This window comes from Neovison vison, chromosome 11 (genome assembly GCF_020171115.1).
Source record: "Neovison vison isolate M4711 chromosome 11, ASM_NN_V1, whole genome shotgun sequence".
Classification (NCBI taxonomy): Eukaryota; Metazoa; Chordata; class Mammalia; order Carnivora; family Mustelidae; genus Neogale; species Neogale vison.
Window position 1 is genome coordinate 208,922,889 of NC_058101.1, and position 14,502 is coordinate 208,937,390.

A 14,502-nucleotide genomic window follows, 5' to 3' on the forward strand; every position below is an offset into this window, starting at 1 on the left:
TTGACTGGGAGCTCTGCTGCAAAATTTGGTGTCAAGCAGAATAAAAGCATTCCCCCCCCCCCCCCCGGAGTTGCGTCACAGTTAGATTGAAGATCTTCTTGACAGACGCCGGCCTCGCGCCTTTGATCAATCTTCATGTACTCTCCTACACACCCAATTTCAAGGCCGTGTTTAAAGGGAATAAAATAAAAGGTCCCGTAAAGAACGACAGTTTAGGTGGCTTACTTGGAAAAGAGAGGCCCTGATAAACTTTTAGCTCTTTCAAATTCCCAACTTTTATCCCTAAATCCACTAGAACCCAAATACCTACATTTGTCTCTAAATATTCATCGCTCAACTCTATGGATGAGATCGTAATAGCACTTTTCTTATTGTGGAAAAAATACATGACATTTAACTTACTATTTTAACCATTTTGAGTATGTGGTTGAGTAGCTTAAGTGCACGTACGCTGCTACACCATAGGCGTCTGCCCCTAAGGCACTGGAACTCCAGCCCCAGCCCCTACTCATTCCACCCGCCCCTGGCGTCCACCGTTCTCTGCTCTGTGTCCACGAAGCCGGCCTCTCCGGCCACCTCCCAGTCGTGGAATCACATTCGACGTTTTGCGTCTGGCTTATTTCACCCTGCCACGTCCTCAGGGTTCATCCGTGTTGTAGTACGAGACAAGATGTCCCTCTTTCTAAAGGCTGCGTAGTATTCCACGTGGGGGCTGTCACGTAATCTTCACCTGTTCATCTGGCAGTGGGCCAGCCCACTTCCTGGCTACCGCGACCGGTTCTGCCACAAACGCGGTCGTGCAAGCATCTTTTTGTGATCTTGCATTGGTCTTCTAGATAAACACTCAGAAAGGAAATCAGCGGATCCCATGGTAATTCTGTTTTTAGCCTTTTTTTTTTTTTTTAAGAACCTCTGTACTCTTTTACGTAAAGTCTGCAGCTTTCGCAACCCTACCCGGCTCAGCCAGGACGTCTTTGACCAGTGATGTCATGTTACACATTGTCTCACTGCATAAGCTCATTATTGATTGGAATAAAAGATATTTCTCCTGGATCAATTTATAAGGGCAGAAGACATTTGTCATTTGCACATATGGACATGCAGCACTATTCCAGGAAAGGGTTGTTCAATTGCAGAAATGTAGGTTGTTTGATTGCAGAAATGTAGCCATTCCCTTCTGAGAGTGAATGAAATTCTGGAAGCTGCAGAAAGAGCAAGTCAGAATGGACTGAAATTCTCAGTTACTCCTAATAAGTGTAGGGTAGGCAGAGCCCTTTGTCCTTTGCTGTGAAGACCCGTGAAATATCACTTGGAGATGACGTTTCCAGAAGGCCCAAGTAAACACACACACGTGTATCTGGATGGGAGAGTCACATGCCTGCCTCACTTAGCAAAGCCACGCCACAAGCTTGGGTCAGCCAGCACTGATTAGCAGAATGCTGGGGGTCTTGGGGACATGGGGCAGGCAGGTGCTGATGAATAGTTACAGACGGGTGTGCCTAGGAGGGAGCTCTGCCGTGAGACACCTGGGGTCTCATGGGGTTGGAGTCTGGGGTGGTACTGGGAGGTCTTGGGCAGCCAGCATTGGCTATTAAAGGACATGTGAATGGTCACCAGAAGGACAGCCTCATGATGTCAGGGAGAGATTTTCCCGTTTCCAGTTTCGTTCAGAGCTTGTCGACCAACAAACGACAAAACGGCAAGCTGCAAAATAAGATGTGTGCATTGTTTGGGGTCTTAGGGATTGCAATCCTGGAGAAAGCACTGGCTGAATTTGGACATGTGTTCTGGAAAGACAGAGGAGGTGAGAGTTTTTAAAGAGGAAGGAGGGAATTTATGTAAGTTGTTTGGAATAAATGGGATCGGTGCTGGTCAGTTTACAGCTACTCTAATCCCTGTGTGATTGGTCGAGAGGCCCAGTGTTGGGGAAAAAGTTCATTTGTGCCCATTTTAGCATATAGCAGATGGCTTGGCTTCTAGCTGAGTGTAGCAAAAATTCTGAGACTTTGAGACAGGAAATGTGCCTACGTCCCATTCCCTCGAAGTTTTCCAAGTTACATTTAAAATCGTCCCGTTAGAGATGCTCATTCCATTTTATTCCTTCCATTATCAAGCTGGACATAAGTATTGAAGTTTTATGTGAAGCATTATTAAATAGTTATATCCGTGAATTATGCCACATTCAAACCATCTGAAGAAAAAATGAAAATAACTTAAACTCTTAAAGCATAGCCCAGATAGTAAGACAGGAGAGAGAATTTTGGCAAGCTTCTTGATTGTACATCATATTAGGTTTAAAAAAGGTTTGTTTTCATATTTTTCCCCAAAGCATAGTATTTTGGCTATACAAACATTTTTTTTTATTTGTGCTTGTCTGGCTCTCTGTGTCAATAATAGGTACCCGAGAGACTGTTTCAGTAGGTGGATATCAGTAAGTTTTTATTTATCGGTGGATTCATTTAATTCCTAGCTATGACGGTTCTTGTATATTTTTATAAGCCAATTTCTGTCTTATCATAGATTCCAAGTCAATACTTCTCGTACCCAAAGGACGTTTAAAACTTATGTCCACAAATCATCGTGATGTGACTACGACTTCATCAGAGCGCGGTAGGACCTTCCTTATCCAGCCGGAGGCTGATTTCCGCGGTGTCTGAGGCGCGGCCTGCTGAAAGGGCCGTCTTCCGAAGCCAGGGACTTCAGTCCGTTTGAGTTTTGTCGGCTGGGTCTCGAGTCGGGTTTATTTAGGCTTCATTTTTTCCAGAGGCGACATAAATTCACTACGTAAGCATTAGCTCATTTTCCAGCCACCACCATTATCCGTTCCAGGTACTGCTGCCCACGTGCCCAACGGGACCCCCAGGACAGACCATCCACTATGACGCGCCTCAGCCTGCCTGCGGGGTCAGCCCGGTCAGCGCCACCGCGTCTGGCTCCACGTCCGCTTTCACGCGTCTTTCCTACCAGGAGATGGCACCGGGGACGGCACAGAAAGAGGGGAAGCGGTCGGGGAGAGAGAAGGGGCGTCCCGCGGGGCATCGGTCGTGCTAGAGGCTGGGTCATTCGTCACTGTCCTACGTCTTGCCGTTGTTTGCTTCATCTTTTGGGTTTGACCCTACGGGCATCTCCGCTCGGATAAAGCTTTGGATTCACCAGGATGTCTGGAAAGCGTCCCCCTGCCCTCTGCGCTGTCTGACAGGAGGTCCCCTTTGGCGCGGGGCAGTACCTGCCCACCTGAAGCAGCCCCGAGGTGCGGCCCCACAGACGAGAGCTCGCACATGCAGCCAGACCCTGAGAAAAATACACCAACCACGGTTCTGTTTGCCCAGTTTGTCATTTGGTATTTAAAGATTTAAATAAAAAACATATAACGAATTCCTGATCGGGTCAATCAGCAAACATCCCCCGCTTGGGGACAGTCTTCTTAACCCTATAGCGCGTGTCTGTGCTCCATGTCGGAAAAGAACATTTAAGAAGTTCTCTCTTTGCTGTGAAGTGTGTAAACCTGGCGATTCACAGACCTGTACCCCTGGGGATAAAAATTTATTATATGTTTATTAAAAAAAATTAAAAAAAAGTTCTCTCTTTAAGGCATTTAAACTGTATGCCATAATCGGGATCCCAAAATCCTGGAATCATGACCTGAGCCAAAGGCAGATGCTTAACTGACTGAGCCACACAGGCGTCCTGCCTTATTTGATTTAGAGAAAAAAGAAAAGGAACCAAAACCAAAAATACAGAAGAAAGAAAAACATACGAGGTGAGCAGCAAAGCCTTGTCACACCCACTTAACAGCTCAGGACCGTGAGGAGCAGAGAGGAAGGAGGTCTACTGTCCCCTGCTGCAAAGTGACCTCTCCTCAGGAAATACAGGCACAGACCCTAGCGTCGCATCTCCCCCAGCCGGGGGTGTTTCCTCTCCTCACAGACTGTGGTTCAGGGACTGGGGAGTGTGGCCCTTGGAGGGGAGGGCAGGGTCCTCTGAGCTGTCCCTCCGGTGCTGGTGGGCTTGCTCTGTCAGTCACGCTGGCTTCCCACCTACCCCCTAACTCCAAGTCAGGTGTACCCGGTGCCCTTTGTTATCATGAGGACTTAATTGGAAATTTCCTATCAAGCTCTGGAGAGTCTAATTAAATGTGGTGAAGAAATCTCCAGAAGTTAAGCCCCTCATTATGAATTTTTTTTTTTTTTTGTTCTGGACTCAAGAAATCATTTCCTCCTGATTGACCTTTCTCAAAATAAAACATCAGATGTTTCCCTGCAAAGGTGAAACCCTGGACTCTGTTCCTGTGGGTACTAGCCCTCTCCCTGTCCACACTTGGTCTCTGTTCCAGCCCATCCTCGGCACCCACAAGCGGGCATGGGGGCTGAGTTCCTGAACTTCTCATCAGGAGCACGAACTTGCAAGGTTCAGTGTTTGGTTGGATTTTTCAGAAAAACATTATTCATTATTTTTTCACCACACCCAGTGCTCCATGCAAGCCGTGCCCTCTATAATACCCACCACTTGGTACCCCAACCTCCCACCCCCCCGCCACTTCAAACCCCTCAGATTGTTTTTCAGAGTCCATAGTCTCTCATGGTTCACCTCCCCTTACAATTTCCCCCAACTCCCTTCTCCTCTCTAACACCCCTTGTCCTCCATGCTATTGGTTATGCTCCACAAATAAGTGAAACCATATGATAATTGACTCTCTCTGCTTGACTTATTTCACTCAGCATCATCTCTTCCAGTCCCGTCCATGTTGCTACAAGAGTTGGGTATTCGTCCTCTCTGATGGAGGCATAAGACTCCATAGTGTATATGGACCACATCTTCCTTATCCATTCATCCGTCTTGGTTCTTCCCATAGTTTGGCGACCGTGGCCATTGCTGCTATAAACATTGGGGTACAGATGGCCCTTCTTTTCACGACATCTGTGTCTTTGGGGTAAATACCCAGGAGTGCAATTGCAGGGTCATAGGGAAGTTCTATTTTTAATTTCTTGAGGAATCTCCACACTGTTCTCCAAAGAGGCTGCACCAACTTGCATTCCCACCAACAGTGTAAGAGGGTTCCCCTTTCTCCACATCCTCTCCAACACATGTTGTTTCCTGTTTTGTTAATTTTGGCCATTCTAACTGGTGTAAGGTGATATCTCAGTGTGGTTTTAATTTGAATCTCCCTGAGGGCTAATGATGATGAGCATTTTTTCATGTGTCTGATAGCCATTTGTATGTCTTGACTGGAGAAGTGTCTGTTCATATCTTCTGCCCATTTTTTTGATATGATTGTCTGTTTTCTGTATGTTGAGTTTGAGGAGTTCATTATAGATCCTGGATATCAACCTTTTGTCTGTACTGTCATTTGCAAATATCTTCTCCCATTCCGTGGGTTGCCTCTTTGTTTTGTTGACTGTTTCCTTTGCTGTGCAGAAGCTTTTGATTTTGATGAAGTCCCAAAAGTTTATTTTCGCTTTTGTTTCCTTTGCCTTTGGAGACATATCTTGAAAGACGTTGCTGTGGCTGATATCGAAGAGATTACTGCCTATGTTCTCCTCTAGGATTCTGATGGATTCCTGTCTCACGCTGAGGTCTTTTATCCATTTTGAGTTGATCTTTGTGTGCGGTGTAAGAGAATGGTCGAGTTTCATTCTTCTACATATAGCTGCCCAGTTTTCCCAGCACCATTTATTGAAGAGACTGTCTTTTTTCCACTGTATATTTTTTCCTGTTTTGTCGAAGATTAATTGACCATAGAGTTGAGGGTCCATATCTGGGCTCTCTACTCTGTTCCACTGGTCTATGTGTCTGTTTTTATGCCAGTACCATGGTTGGATTTTAAGAATCACGGCTTGGGCTGCTGAGAGGTCGGGTCCCGAGGGGGCAGCCGTCCGGTGGGGCTCCTGCACCTGGGCTCCTGCAGGGAGGAGCAGGCAAGATGCAGAGCCGCTGTAACCCACTCCGGAGTGAGGAGCTGTGCTGTGTAATGGCCTCACGCCTGGTTATGCAACCTGGATACCGGATGGTGGAGGGTCACAGACGTGTGGCAGGCAGTGAGGACTCTTCAAGGAACTTCAGACAATGGACTGTTTGAGCATGGATTGCGGCTAAGCTGCTGCAGAAGTGCTTTCCCTGTACCGACCTGCTGCCCGATCTCTCCTTCCAGGGGAGGGGGACGGGGGTAGATCGGTGGTGCTCCCGGGCTCAGGTACATGCCGGGTCTCGCCCCAGGTGGAGGCCGTCTGAGAGACAGGAAGGGCCATCCGAGAGCTCCGTGCCCTTGGGGTCTGCTGCAGGGTGCGGCCCACCTCACGCCCCCTTCTCATAAACAGCCCAGGGACTCAGGGCTCACAGCTCACTGGCTGGCACAAAGAGGAAGGTAGACCAGGAAGCCTCATGCAGCCCCTTCAGGAAGACACACCTCGCAGGGGACAGTCCCTCTCATCCGTTTAGATGAGACTCGAAGACTAGCCTGGAGTGTCCTGGGGCCTGGTTCCAAGTCTTGTCATTTCCTAGTGGAATTCTCATTCTGCTTTGGCAATTAAACCTTTTATCTATTTTATTTATATCTACAGGGTAATATTTTATGTCTGTTTGAAGGGTTGTAGGACCAAAGTGCTTCCACACTTTACATATTATAATCGTGAAGCATTTTTCTTCTTTCATACGGCAGTATCTTACAGTTTTTCTAGTATCTTGTGTATTTGTACAGTTTCAGTTTCTTACATGTTATTATGTTATAACTAAGTTACTAGCATAACATTTGTTTTGCTTTTTTCCTCATGAGATTTCCTCATAATTCTGGTTTATTTTCACCTTTTCCTTCTGGGTAATTCAACTGAAACACACTTATTCTGATTTTTCTCATTTTGCTTGTTATTAATACTATTATTTAGCGAAGACTATGGGATGTCTACGTCCCTTCACTCACACCTTAATACCTTGCTGTGTCTCTAAGGAACACCAGGTGATTTCCAAAGCAGATCTATCCTGCAGGCTGGAGCCGTGCACGGTATACAGTATCTGCTGGAAATCACTCCGATGCCCGCCCACCTGCTGAGAAAATGGCGTGAGCAGCTACAGTGTCTGCTAAGGACTTTGAAAAGAGAGTTGAGGGTTTTACACAAATTTATTTAACATCACAGATTTCATTTTTTCTCAAACGTAAGTCTTAATTTGTTTTCTTAATTACTGTTTTTTAATGCACAAGAAATGTCATAGGCGACACAAGCAAATAAAAAATAATGGTGTTTTGGGAAGAAGGAATGGTAAACTGTAATTAGTGTAATTTCAGGATGACAGCCCCGAACCGACAATCAAAATACACTGTCAAGAAAAGGCCGCAGCCGAGTCCCGTAAGCACACGAGGGGCAGGTACACAGTCTCTGTCACATGTCCCATCTGCGTGACCCCGGACGATGGGAATGCCCACAGAGGAATGCAGCAAGAATGATAAGAAAACTTGAAATTCCACCAAATATGGACTTTTAAAAGGACTTCAATGTATTCAATACAGAAACGGGATCAAAATAGCTTTCTTCAAACACCTAAAGATCTGTTGAGTGTGAGAACGAGATTTAAACTGTGTAGTCCCAGAGGAGGTCAAAGAGCCACGGGCGGGAGTCCCGGTGAGGCAGACGGTAGCTCGGTGCTCAGCATGAATACCCAGCAAGTCAAGCCTCCTGACCTTAATGCCGAGCGTCCCACTGTTCCCGGGCTCCTCTTCCATGTGCACATCACTGGCAGGACGCAGGCACAACTTGGAAGGGCTGCCCTGACTCTGCTGACGTGCTTCTGCCCAGCTCTCTAAAGGTCCTCTGTGACATTGGGGTCATGGGTGGCTTCCTTGTGGGCAGTCACCCATCTGCTCTGCAGATGGCTCCCTCTGCTGCTGGACTTACCCAGTCTGATGAAGCCCCACAGAACTTGCTGCCCCAGCTAGACTACCAGTTGTATCCAGTTAGGCCTGACTCAGCTCAGCTCCACTGGGTGCCACATACCAGCATGACAAAGAGTAGACTAGAGCCAGACTCCATTTCCGACGCTCAAGAGCAGAAGAGGAGAGAGATGAAGACAGCAGTCATGCCAAACAGGGAAGGGAGTGCCCCAAAGTGGGCAGAAGCAATGAGATGGGTTTGCACAGGAGAAATGAGAAGTCTGCCTGGAGGGACAGACAGGGCTCCCTGGATGGTACAGAACCTAAGGGACATCATGGACAAGCAAGGTTTTTGTAGCAAGGGAAGCAGATTTGAATCAGAGGCACAGGCTGAGTTCTGTGTGTCTAGATCTAGAAGTCTGAGAACCTCTGTCCTGAGACTTCATGCTAGTTGGTGACTACTGTGTTATCAGATACGTTCCGGGTTCTTCCAGTGCCATGCATCACCGTATCTGTGGGCGGGTTAGGGCGCTGCACCTGCTGTATCCATCGGACCTTTGTGCCGTCCTGAAATAAATCACGTCTGCCATGTGCAGACTCTCAGAGCATAAAAGACCACTTCACAGGATTAGTCATCCTGAACATTCTATGACTACATGTTAAAAACACATGGATGTTATTTTACCCACTAAAAAAATGGCATGATTAAAAGCTCACTTTCTGTGTTATATGAGTAAAATGATAGATGAGACATCATTAAAAAAAAAAGATACTTTGAGTAAAATCCCCCCACTATATTTTCCTCTATAAAATAACTTAATTTGACCTTGGAGGTTTTCATTTATCATATCCCTTCTGCTCCTTTTAAAATTCAACAGGCTGGATCAGTAACCTCAAGCACATTAAGCAAGCATAACGAAATGCCGTTATTCATTTTTCTAAAAGCTCCCTTTATTTAGAGACCAAATTAAGAGAGATGCTGTTTCTAGACTTTGGCCATTCTTCTCTCCATGTGCAGATGTAGATGTAGAGAGAGCATAGATAGAGCACAGAGAGAGCTAGATAGATTTGATACATGATACGTAGATAGACAGAGATGGTAGATAGGTAAATAGATCTATTTATGGATCTACTAATGATGTGACCACCTTGGGCAGGAAGGGCGCTGGGGTGGGCTTGGAGAGGGAGATCAGTGCGGGAGAATGGATTCTACCATCTAGCTGCCTGAATTGCTTAACCCTTGAGAAGATCAAGTCCTTATCTCTCAGTGAGAAATAACAAGAACAGACCAATCATGCACTATAATTGAATACAATATATTATTGTTCCCAAAGAATGACATTTGCCTTATTCTGTTTGGCTCTATTCTTGGAAGGTTAGTTTTTCCTTCACTTCATGGTCTCCAGGTTAGCAGAAATGGTTCAGTTACAGAAGGTAATACCTTCCCTGGGAAAGAGAACTGGGAAGGGATAGCAGCTGGAGCTCAGCGTGCAATGTAGGGGGGAACGAGGGAGGAGTCAAATTAGTAAGTGTCCCCTGCTCCAAGAAAGAACTTCTGCCACCAGACAGATAGGTTGGCACTCGTCTGAGCCACACATATGGTGCAACTAGACATTTTAAATGCTGACCGGAAGTAGGTTACAGGCTCGTGTTGTCCATGTATTTCTGAGAATTAAGCTAAATATGAAAAGTCCAGGCAGACTCCTTCTCATCCGTGTTGGTTTAACGTTAAAATGATACTGAAGTCGAGCTGCGTCCCACTCTCAAGCGGCGAGGGCGCGCCCACTGATCAGCCCCTTGAAACGCTCGAAGTGGCCAGAGGTCCTTGAGAAGGAGTAGAAACTTCTTGGCAGCGGAACTTCTTGGCACAAATTCTCTCCCTTTGCCTGTCTCCTGTTCATAATCCCAGTACTTAGAACTGAAGCCCTAACAGAGCTTCTGGCCTTAACTTTTCCACACAGTGAGCGCTTTAGGAATCTGGTGTAACGTAAACATAAAACATCTAACTTTGCATCGAAATATTTGTCTTCAACTGTCATCATTGTCATCAAAGAACAATACTTTGATGCAAAATGGACAAAGAAAAGTGTTTTTTGCTTTTCAGAAAACAGATTAGTGACCATTTCTTGGAAATCTGAGGTAAAATGACGTCGTTCAAGTAAAACGAAAAGTCCACTTTGGATTTGCTCCTCCGTGGATTCCAAGGCTGAGAGGAAGTGTCGGGCATCGGCCATGCAGGACGTTTCGTATCCAGAGTTTCCCACGTTTCGTTTTGATGGTGACTAAGGCTGGAAACCCAGCTTTCCCATAGTTGGCAGGAGAATTAGCATATCCACAGTTTTCCCCCCTCCAGTCAGGTTTTGTCAACAAATGCCAGAATTTTCAGATACTCTCCTATTACGTTTCCCGCAGCCTCGCTCCCTACCTCTTGGGTCCCAGAGCCCACGCACGACTCTTTCTCTCTTCTCAGATAGCAACAAAAATAACACACATCTAGATTTCTACTTGAAGGTTGTTTGCTCTGGAAGAAAAAAAAAAAAGCCTTCAGGAGAATTTTGCTTTCTTATTCAATGTGTCTGAAGAATTCAAATTGCAATGAGAAGCAAATTCCAGCCTCAGAAACCCGTCTTCCGGTGGGAGGTAATGCTGTCTCTGGGCCCAAGCTTGTGCTTCAGAGCTGTGTTCTCACTGAAAGAATTTCTATTTGTTTGTTTGTTTGTTTGTTTGAGCGTCAAGCTGGACAGTGACTGCAGGGACTCAAGCTGGAAGGCACATCGATTGTCCTCCTGGTAAGATGTTCTCCAGGTAAGGCTTTGCGAATGGGCTCCTGCTTCTCCAACTGTTTCCCAACAAATTATTTTCTCTAAAATAAGTGGTTTTTTTAGGAAGATCTTTTCCTTTTCAACTCTTGGTAAACTTCTTCAAACAGTGATGGTTCAAGACCGTGAGGTATTTCCGGTTAGTCCTTCTGGGGGAGGGCTGGATTGAGCTGCGTTGTTTTGGGATTCTTGGATTTTCTCTGCTAGCTGGGGAGCAGTGGTTTCGTAGAAAACAAGGAGCCAAAAACAGCATTGGGTCATTATCCCTGAATAGCATAACCAAAGCCTAGGATGCAAAGCATTTCAGAATGCTTGAACTGGGCCCAGATGTCCAAACCTCCTGTGGTCAGGGATTTTCCTGGCACATACATGTTTCATCATTTCTCAGATAACAGACTTGGAATTGCTAAAGGGATTGGAATTCATCAATGCTGTCAACCTGCTTTTCTGAGCAAGTCTGTGGTTTTGTTAAATTTTACGTTGATTGGCGGGGGCAGCTGCCAGTTCCTTTGTATTAAAGGAAAGGTCTTAAATTATGTAAGGGGTGATGTTGATTGAACGAGACACTGATTCAATTCTCTTCCTCTGCTCTAAGCCATGGAGGAACTTCTCCAGGGCACATGGCTTCACCAAGGTCTCCTGAATTACGTGTACCTACTTTGCCTGTCATCTCAACCAACAACTTTGAAGGCGCTATACGGTGTGGATTTGGGGAGGAGGCAAATATAGATTTGGGTGAATTTCTTAGCTTTGCAAACTGACATTTTTTTCTCTAAAGAAAAGCCCATGGGTCTGACGTAAGGAACACATGCTATGTGTTGGCTTCACATTTCCAGTGGTAAGAATTTTGCTACATGTGATGCTCTAAGATTGTGATGTCATACTCTTCATGATAGTGAGATCTAGGAATAATTTGTGGGGCTGTAAAAGTCACTTTCAGGCTATCTTGCTCTTGTGCAATTTTGTTTCTGAAAATGCAAACATGTGGAAAAATATAAGATGCATTCATCACCTGTAGAGTAAAACCCTATTCTGTTTGTAAAACAGTAATGGTGACATGTGAGAAGTAGAGAGGAGAATAAATCAGGCATGCAACAGGGCTGGGAGGGGCCACTGGGAAATCCAACAACCTTAGAAAATTGTTTCTCCCTGACACAGTGTCGGACTGCAAAACTCCATTGAAATGGGGACCTCGCATTATATATTGTGGATACTAACCCTTTATCCGATATGTCATTTGTGAATATCTTCTCCCATTCTGTTGGTTGCCTTTTGGTTTTGTTGACTCTTTGCTTTGCTGTGCAAACCTTTTGATCTTGATGAAGTCCCAATAGTTCATTTTTGCCTTTTCTTCCCTTGCCTCTGGCAAGTTTCTAGGAAGAAGTTGCTGCATCTGAGGTCGAAGAGGTTGCTGCCTGTGTTTTCCTCAAGGATTTTGATGGATTCCTGTCTCACATTGAGGTTTTTCACCCATTTTGTGTCTATTTTTGTGTGTGGTATAGGGAAACAGTCCCATTTCATTCTTCTGCATGTGGCTCTCCAATTTTCCCAACACCATTTGTTGAAGAGACTGTCTTTTCCATTGGATATTCTTTCCTGCTCTGTCAAAGATTGGTTGACCATAGAGTTGAGGGTCTATTTCTGGGCTCTTTATTCTGTTCCATTGATCTGTGTGTCTGTTTTTGTGTCTGTACCATGCTGTCTTGATTATTACTGCTTTGTGGTAGAGCTTGAAGTCTGGGATTGTGATGCCACCAACATTGGTCTTCTATTTCAACATTCCTCTGGCTATTAGAGGTCTTTTCTGGTTCCATATAAATTGTAGAATTATTTGTTCCATTTCTTTGAAAAAAGTTGATGGTATTTTGATAGGGATTGCAATAAATGTGTAGATTGCTTTAGGTAGCATAGACATTTTCACAATATTTGTTCTTCCAATCTGTAAACATGGCATGTTTTTCCATTTCTTTGTCTTCCTGAACTTCTTTCATGAGTACTTTATGGTTTTCTAAGTGCAAATTCTTAACCTCTTTGGTTAGATTTATTCCTAGATATCTTATGGTTTTGGGTGCAGTTGTAAATGGGATCAACTCCTTAATTTCTTTTTCTTCTGTCTTGTTGTTGGTGTACAGAAATGAAACTGATTTCTGTGCATTGATCTTATATCCTGACACTTTACTGAATTCCTGTATGAGTTGTAGCAGTTTTGGAATGGAGTCTTTTGGGTTTTCCACATAAAGTATCATATCATCTGCAAAGAGTGAGAGTTTGACTTCTTCTTTACCAACTCAGATCCCTTTAATTTCTTTTTGTTGTCTGATTGTTGAGGCCAGGACTTCTAGTACTATGTTGAATAGCAGTGGTGATAGTGGACAGCCCTGCTGTGTTCCTGACCTCAGAGGAAAAGCTCTCAGTTTTTCCCCATGAAGAATGATACTTGCTGTGGGTTTTTCATAGATGGCTTTGATGACATTGATGTATGTACCCTCTATCCCTACACTTTCTTTTTTCTTTTTTTAAAAAGATTTTATTTATTTATTTGGCAGACAGAGATCTCAAGTAAGCAGAGAGGCAGGTCGAGAGAGAGGAGGAAGCGCCCCACTGAGCAGAGAGCCTGATGCAGGGCTCTATCCCAGGACCCCGGGACCATGACCTGAGCTGAAGGCAGAAGCTTTAACCCACTGAACCACCCAGGCACCCCATCCCTACACTTTCAAGAGTTTTGATCAAGAATGGATGCTGTACTTTGTCAAATGCTTTTTCAACCTCTATTGAGAATATCATATACTTCTTGTTCTTTCTTTTATTAATATATTGTGACACATTGATTGATTTGCGAATGTTGAACCGACCTTGCAGCCTAGAAGTAAATTCAGCTTGGGTGTGGTGAATAATTCTTTTAATGTACTGTCAGATCCTATTGGCTAGTATTTTGGTGAGAATTTTTGCACCTGTGTTCATTAAGGATATTGGTCTGTAATTCTCTTTTTTGATGGGTTCCTTGTCTTGTTTTGGGATCCAGGTGATGCTGGCCTCATAAAATGAGTTTGGAGGTTTTCCTTCCATTTCTAATTTTTGGAGCAGTTTTTGGAGAATAGGTATTAATTCTTCTTTAAATTTTTGATAGAATTCCTCTGGGAAACTGTCTGGCCTGGGCTCTTGTTTGTTGGCAGACTTTTGATGACTGCTTCAATGTCCTTACTGGTTATGGGTCTGTTCAGATTTTCTATTTTTTATTGGTTCAGTTTTGGTAGTTTAGAGATCTCTAGGAATGCATCCATCTCTTCCAAATTGTCAAATTTGCTGGAGTATAGTTGCTCACAACATGTTCTTATAATTGTTTGTATTTCTGTGGTGTTGGTTTTGATCGCTCCTCTTTCATTCCTTCATGATTTTATTAATTTGAGTCCTTTCATTTTTCTTTTGGGTAAGTCTGGCCAGGGGTTTATTAATCTTATAAATTCTTTCAAAGAATTAGCTTCTAGTTTCATTTATTGATTCTACTATTCTTTTTGTTTCTATTTCATTGGTTTCTGCTCTGATCTTTATTATTTCTCTTCTCCTGCTGGCTTTCTTTGCTGTTTTTTCTCCAGCTCCTTTAGGTGTAGTGTTAGGTTGTGTATTTGAGACCTTTCTTATTTCTTGAGAAAAGCTTGTATTGTTCCTCTCAGGACTGCCTTTGCTGTATCCCAAAGATTTTTAACAGTTGTGTGTTCATTTTCATTTGTTTCCACAAATTTTTTCAATTCTTCTTTAATTTCCTGGTTGACCCATTCATTCTTTAGGAGGATGCTCTTTAGCCTCCATTTATTTGCGTTCTTTCCA